We start from the raw sequence: 7,605 nt of genomic DNA on the forward strand, positions 1-7,605 counted from the left end.
AAATTATGTTTATATATATTATAAATAATAAAACATTAATTAAGTTAATTAATTTCCTCCTCCTGCATTGGCTATAGTATGTGGGGGATAATCCTTGCGAGGAATCATATGGTGACCATTATCATTTTCATCAGTGATTGTATGTTGGCCTGAGCCAGGTTTATTATCATATTCCTTTCTTGGGATTTGATGGTGATCATTATCATCACTTAATACTCCATCATTTTGTGGTAATAATTGATGATCTTCATGCAAATTTGTCATCACCAATGCTCTTCTATTATTATATGTAGCCATACAAGAGCTAATTTCCACCATCAACAATAATAGTAGTAGTGTTGCAATCACCGCAGGCCTCATTCTAGTTATTTAGTCACAAAAATATCAAAGCTTATAAGATATAATATAATCTAAAAATAATCTAAGTAGACACTAGAAAAAAACTGACAAATAGCAGTGCTTATAAAGCTGGATAGCAGCAATTTTTAACCGCTACAGAACAGATAGCAGCGGTTTTAGTAGCCTCTTTCAAATTTGTTGCACTAACCGCTGCCAAATTCTAGAAACTGCTGCTAAATATCTACCACTATCTGTCGATTTTTTTGTAGTGCTCTTACAACTAAATCAATAATAATTACATGTTAAAAATTATACTATTAAATATAGACTTCCTCCATCTATTTTTAGGTAGTATATTTGGATACTACATACATTGCAAAAACAAACACTGAAAAGATATCAAACAAGTACTATTTTTAAGGAAAAATTAAGCAAATGACAAAACATATCTCTAAATTATTATGAACAAGATATATATATGCATATAATAAATATGTACTAGTTATTAATTAAAACTTCTATATATCATGTAATAATATAAAACGAACCTGGTGTGATTAGGATATATATGCTATATATGTGCTAGCTTGTATTTGTCTATTTGATTTGAATTATATGAAGAAGAAAGAAGGCACAAGAAGCATTATATATATATATATATATATAGGAGCATGGAAATGGTTACTTGTTATGGTTATGATATGAGATAGTGAATAATGGGAAGAAGTCAACTTCAAATAATAGTATTATGGTGGGGTATTGCCACCAATGAGGCAAGATTAAGTGCGATGAATGCCCATTAAAATAATTAATGATAAAATATATAAAATGATGAGATGATTTTTCGAAATTTCTATGGTGGGCACTAATAATAGGGGATATCCACTTAAAGCAGGGCAAATAATTGAGTTTATTAAATTTAATTTTTTATAAAGCTTACTCATAATTTTTTCTTTAAAAATAAATAATATAAAATGATAAATTAGTAAGATTCAATAATTAACAAGGTTCAGAAAATCGGACCGGTCATCAAACTGCTCTAGTTACTGGTTTATTGGTTTATTGGTCTAACCGGTTCAACCGGTGGTTCAACCGAAAAAACTGTTTTAGAATAAAATAATAAATAAATTATAAATATACATCCTAAAATATAATTATAGTCTACCAGCAATTCTGCCTAGAGCAATTAACAAAAAAAATCAAACATTCCATAAATGGCTCGTTCACTTATTAGGATTATGTATGAATTACGAATCTAATTTTAGTTCCAACTAATCTCAAAATTTACAACATGAACTAAGGCTTACATTTTCGCTCAGTCCCTTAGCATTTCTTCCCAAAGATTTGGGATCATGCAAGTGTTTGATTACAAAGAAATTGTAGTGTACTATGTATGAATATAGGTGTCAGCATGATTCATCCACTGTGTAGACAAGTCTTTGCCAAACTTTTGTGTTCTTTTTTGGGACCATCAGTGAAGCTATAATCAGTGTCATGTTCTTTGAATGTTCAAATAACAAGTTTTCGCACCCATCATGATAAGCCTCTCCACCATGAATAACTCTTAATTGTTCTCAATCAAGGGATCTAGGAGGAGATGACTATAGTTTGAATGATATGCCATTTTGTACCTGCAAATCTGAATTTGAATCATCGTGAACATCAATAGAACTTAATCTGAGCCGAAAGCTACATCGAGATACAAAACCTTTAAAGAGTCATTGTTCCATGAATTATAAGAGTATTGGTTCAATTATGCCCACAGCAATTCTGCCTACAGTATTCAGCCATTCAACAATATTGTAAAACAGAGTAAGTCTCCACTTTCCAGCATTGACAAAACAGAGTAACAAATTAACAATTACAAAGTAACAAATTAAAACAGATTAACAAATTAACAATTACAAAGCAGCAAAAGTGCAAAACACTAAAACAGCAATAAATTGAACAAAAATCGCGTAACGGGTACACTAGGAACATCTTCATGTTTCTGTATCAACTGAGGAAAAAAAGGAACGAAGAAGATGAGCAGAGGACGGAAGAGGCGAAGAATGAAGAAGATGAGCAGAGGACCGAAGAGGCGAAGATCGAAGAAGATGAGCAGAGGAAGTTCAGAGAAGATGAAGACCACGAGTCACTCACCTGGGTTCGATGGAGGGCTACTGGTGTTGAGGACCAGGCGACGATGAAGACGATGAGAGGGCTACTGGTGTTGAGAAGTTGAAGACGATGGAGGGCTACTGGGCTGGGAACCAGGCGACGATGGAGGGCTACTGGTGCTGAAGACCAGGCGACGGCGGTGGCGCTGACGACCTCAGACTGCGGCAACGATGGAGGGCTACTGGGCGACAATGGAGAGGAACTTCAGAGGGCTAGGGTTCACTCATTGTGAGACTGAGATGAATGAATGGGGGTGGCGGTGCCGGGTCGGGTAGGTTTTCATTTTTCTAATTTTTTTTAAAACAATTAAGAAAACGGCGTCGTTTAAAAGAACCGGCCGATTTTTTGCCAGTTCACCGGTTTTTGAGCGGTTCTTTCTCTAATGGTTTTTAAAGGAGGACCAGACCGCTTGCATTGTCGGTTTACGGTTAAACCGATCGAACCGATCGGTCCGGTCCGATTTTCAGAACCTTGATAATTAAGTATTGGTATGTATTTGGGAATTAGACACGTTTCTTATTTCATAGATGTTTTCTTCTCCTTCTTATTTCAAATGTGGTCATCCAACATGATTAAATTGTATACATATAGTTTCTTGAGAATTATTATATTATAGTATATGGAATATAGATAATTATTTAATTTATCTCTGTTTTATAGTTATAAACTAATAAGTCTCAAATAAACATAAAAAAAAAGTTATTCTATTCATTATCTCTAAATCAACTAATGCATAAACTTTAACCAGCATATATAATTGATGACTTAACATTTAATTTATGATTTTAAAACAAGTAAATAAATATTGCCTAAAAATACTCATCATATGATACGATTTTTTTTATGCAGCGGTTTCTTTTAACCGCCACAGAATATTTGCCGCTATCTGCCAGATTTATTGTAATGTTAAAAGATTTTATAAATAAACTAAAAATCCATAATTTGAAAAAATTATTAACAAGTACCCTCATGAAATTGGAAAAGCAGAAAGGTTTGATTAAAAAAAAAATGAAATACTACGTACTATTGGTACTATTGGAATTCATGATTGGAAACATAAATTGAATTAACTTATGAATTAAAAAAATATTACAACTTTAAAGGAATAGGTTATGTATAAACGAAATAAAGAATAAATAGTTACATGCTTTTTTTTTTTATTTATTGGATCATATATAGATAAATTCTTGTCATACATTTATTTTTTGTATTATTAAAGCATAAGTATTTAGGTCAATGATTAACATTTTGACAATATTTTCAGCACCAAATATCCCAAAATTCATCCATGAACATACTCAGCCATTTTCACCCTCGTCATCCACTGAATGTAATTTATAGTATTAAAAAGCAGTATCATTCATATATAGTTTATTTATTAATTAATAATTAAGTTACCACATATATCTATCAAGTAAAAACAGCAGATATGTAACTGAGGGTCATTGTGAGGTCGTGTCGTGGGAATATTGCTGGGAAGTGATGTTGTTAATATCTCCAAGGAATTGAAGGTAAAGTGTTAAAAGTAGGGCCGTTAAAAATGAGGTAGAAACTCAGGTGCAGTCGAATTTATGTGAAGTTGATAATTGAGAGTGGTAAAATGATTTGACTAAATTCTTATTTAATAGCTCTCAACTATCAACTTCATATGAAATCGAATGCACCTGAGTTTTCACCTAAAAATAAATTAAAAACATAAGTTCAATTCATTTATTTATTTAAATAGATAAATTTTATTTATAAAATTAAATCTATTTAAATTTCGAGTTAAATAGACTAAATCTATAGGCCATTGGTATGTGAAAGCCGCCTAGAAAATACTGAAATGGTATACATGCATCTTTCTCTTAATATTTAGGTAGAGACTACTACAAAGTCCTTAGATTTTACTATTTTAGTGATTAGGGTTAGAAATTATTAGCAGCCGCTATTTCATAGGGAGGGAACATTATTAGTAACTAATACAAGGCAAATATCAATGTACAGTCTTGAATATTGATGCGAGAATATTCCTTGCAATTTGGGTTTTTTTTTTTTTTTGCCTTTTTCTCCATTTTTATTGTGTTGGGTTGTTTTATTAATAAAGAACATTTTAGCTAGGAACACCAAAGTGAAATTAAAGCAAGTAAATACCACTATAATTTAAGTATTTTTGTGTTTATTTGTTAGTTTTTTTAGTCTGCCATGGACTTTGTCCTCATATGCTCAGATATTGATGATAACCTCACTTGTTAAAGCTAAGCATCCCGCCGAAGAGCCTTAACTCAGGTGGCATTTCACTCTCTCCCCACTACTAAGGTCTAGAGTTCAAACTCTAGAAGTTGCATTTGAAGGAAAAATATGATAAATGTGTGAGGAGTATGTGGATGTGTTGTGTACCTAAAATTAGGGGTTGTCCAATTCACTGATAAAAAAAAAAAAAGCTAAGCATTCCTATTATATATATGTTAAGTTGGTTAACCTTTTCTTGGGTTAATTAACGAGTTTTATTTATTTTCAGGTATTAATAGTGTAGTAAAATTTGAGAGAAAAGGACAAATAGGTTCCTGACATTTTGTCCCGTGGACATTTTCGTCCGTAACCATTGAAAAATACTTTTAAGTCCTTGACCTTCACAAAACTTGGACGGATTAGTCCCTCCGTCCAAATGCCTCCGTTAGGGACTGATCTGTCCAAATGCCTCTGTCAGGGACTTAAAAGTATTTTTTAATAGTCAAGGACAAAAATGTCCGCAGAGCAAAAAGTCAGGGACTTATTTGTCCTTTTCTCTAAATTTTATATAGATATAAATTTTATATTCTTAATGACATTATAGTAAAATTAAATATTTTTAAATATATTACTTAAAATATCATGTAATTAAACGTATGTATTTAATTGAATACAACAACAACAAAGCCTTGTCTCGCTAGGTGGGGTCAGCTACATGAATCAAACGGCGCCACTGAATTATGTCATGTATTATGTCTACGGAGAGACCGTTTACATGTAGATCTCGTTTAACCACGTCATGGATGGTCTTCTTAGGTCTTACTCTGCCTTTCACCCTTTGTCAATTTTCCATCTCATCTACCCTCCTGACTAGGTGTTCTGTCGGTCTTCTTCTCACGTGTCCAAATCACCTGAGACGCAATTCTACCATTTTTTCCACAATGGGTGCTACTCCAACTCTTTCCCTTATATATTCATTCTTTATTTTATCCAATCGCGTATGACCGCTCATCCATCCCAACATCTTCATTTCTGGCACACTTAGCTTATTATGTCCGTGCTCCTCTTTGACCGTCCAACACTCCATACCATAAAAGCATAGCCGGTCTTATAGCAGTGCGATAGAATTTACCTTTAAATTTTAATTTAAAGGCACTTTTTTGTCACATATAAAACCAGATGCACTCCACCATTTTGACCAACCAGCTTGGATCCTATGATTTACATCCTATTCAATCTCTCCATTTTCCTGTATGATGCACTCAAGATACTTAAAATTTTTAACTTTTCATAGGGTGTTTTCTCCAATTATTACCTCTATATTAGGGTTTTTCCTTCTTAGATCGAATTTACATTCTATTATTCCGTCTTGCTACGACTTATGTGCAGACCATACACTTCTAGAGCTTCTCTCTATAAGTCTAACTTCTTATTTAGGTCTTCCCTTTACTCTCCCATAAGGACCATATCATCGACAAAAAGCATGCACCATTGCATATGCTCTTGGATGTGTTCTGTGAGTACTTCTAAGACTAATGTGAAAATGTATGGATTTAAAGGATGATCCTGATGTAATCTTATACCAATAGAAAAATCCTCTATCACACCACTTTGAGTCTTCACACTAGTTGTGACCCAATCATACATGTATTTAATTGTACGAATATATGCGATCCTTATTTTCTTCTTTTCTAAAACCTTCTATAAGACCTCCTTTAGCATCCTATCGTATACTTTAATGTATAAAAATCTTTACACTATTAAGTATTAATTGATAAAAATTAAACACTTAAATTTTTGTAGTGTGAAAACAGATTAAGTGAATTAACAAATTATAATTTAAATAGCATAGTCTTTTCATACTCATACTCATCTAGAAGTGATCGATTCGAGTGAATAAGTGAGGTATTTATAATAATGTAGTTAGGTAGCAAACTAGTTTGGAAATACCTTGATCAATTTTTTGTTTGTTGCGTGAATAAATTAGTTAATAACATATTTGAGCTTTATAAATTAAAAAATGAGCTTTAATTTAATTTTCAATAGTGTGAAACGAAGTGTCAATTTTGTTCTTGCTAGAAATGTGGTCCCTCGTCTCTATAATTCATTGTGATAGGTATTTTAAATGTTTGTAACGTGAGTAATACAAATATCGTTTTTTATTTATTAGTTTATATTTCTAAGTTTCAACTTTCAATATTGTGGAACGGAGTGTCGATTTTCAATTTTGTTCTTGTTAGAAATGTGGCCCCTCATCTCTATAATTCACTGCGATAGGTATTTTAGATGTTTGTAACGTGAGTAATACAAATATTATTTTTTATTTATTAGTTTATATTTTTAAGTAATTTGTTGAGTAAATCTTTTTAACGTGTGGATAAATAAAATTGTTGAGTAAATTTTTTTCTTGTGGCATAAGAAAATCAAATAGAAGGTAGAATATTTTTTTTATTCAATTTTAATTTATCTTTAATGTAAACAAATATAGTTGAGTATCTTTTTTATTATATAAAAAAATTAAATAAAAGATAAAAAAATATTTAATTTTAATTTATTATTTTTAAATTTTAAATTCTTTTTATTCAATTTCAATTGTGATGTTTTTGTTTTTCGTTAGTTCTTTGTCACATTGTAAACGGGATTCATATGTATATAAATTTAATAGTTATCCTAAGTAGACGTAACATGTTAACGAACTGCAACAAGTTTTATTATATTGGTTCGTATAGAATTCTAGAAAATTGGAAATTGTGATTAAAAAAAGTTTCTTCAATTTAGTCAAAGCAAACGCTTATCTCATGTTTGAAAAATGAGGGCCTCCTTATTATTAATTAATTAATCCTACTTTGTTAATTTTCATAACTTGTATGTAGCACTGCACCCTATAAATATGAG

General features: G+C 31.5%; 1 long non-coding RNA gene across 1 annotated transcript; it reads right to left on the reverse strand.

Annotated features, from left to right (window-relative positions):
• Positions 24-988, reverse strand: LOC110269558. Its single transcript, XR_002358337.1, has 2 exons — positions 888-988; positions 24-361 (listed from the first exon to the last, which is right to left on the reverse strand). It is a non-coding gene; the product is annotated as an uncharacterized LOC110269558 (long non-coding RNA).

This window comes from Arachis ipaensis, chromosome B03 (genome assembly GCF_000816755.2).
Source record: "Arachis ipaensis cultivar K30076 chromosome B03, Araip1.1, whole genome shotgun sequence".
Taxonomy (NCBI): domain Eukaryota; kingdom Viridiplantae; phylum Streptophyta; class Magnoliopsida; order Fabales; family Fabaceae; genus Arachis; species Arachis ipaensis.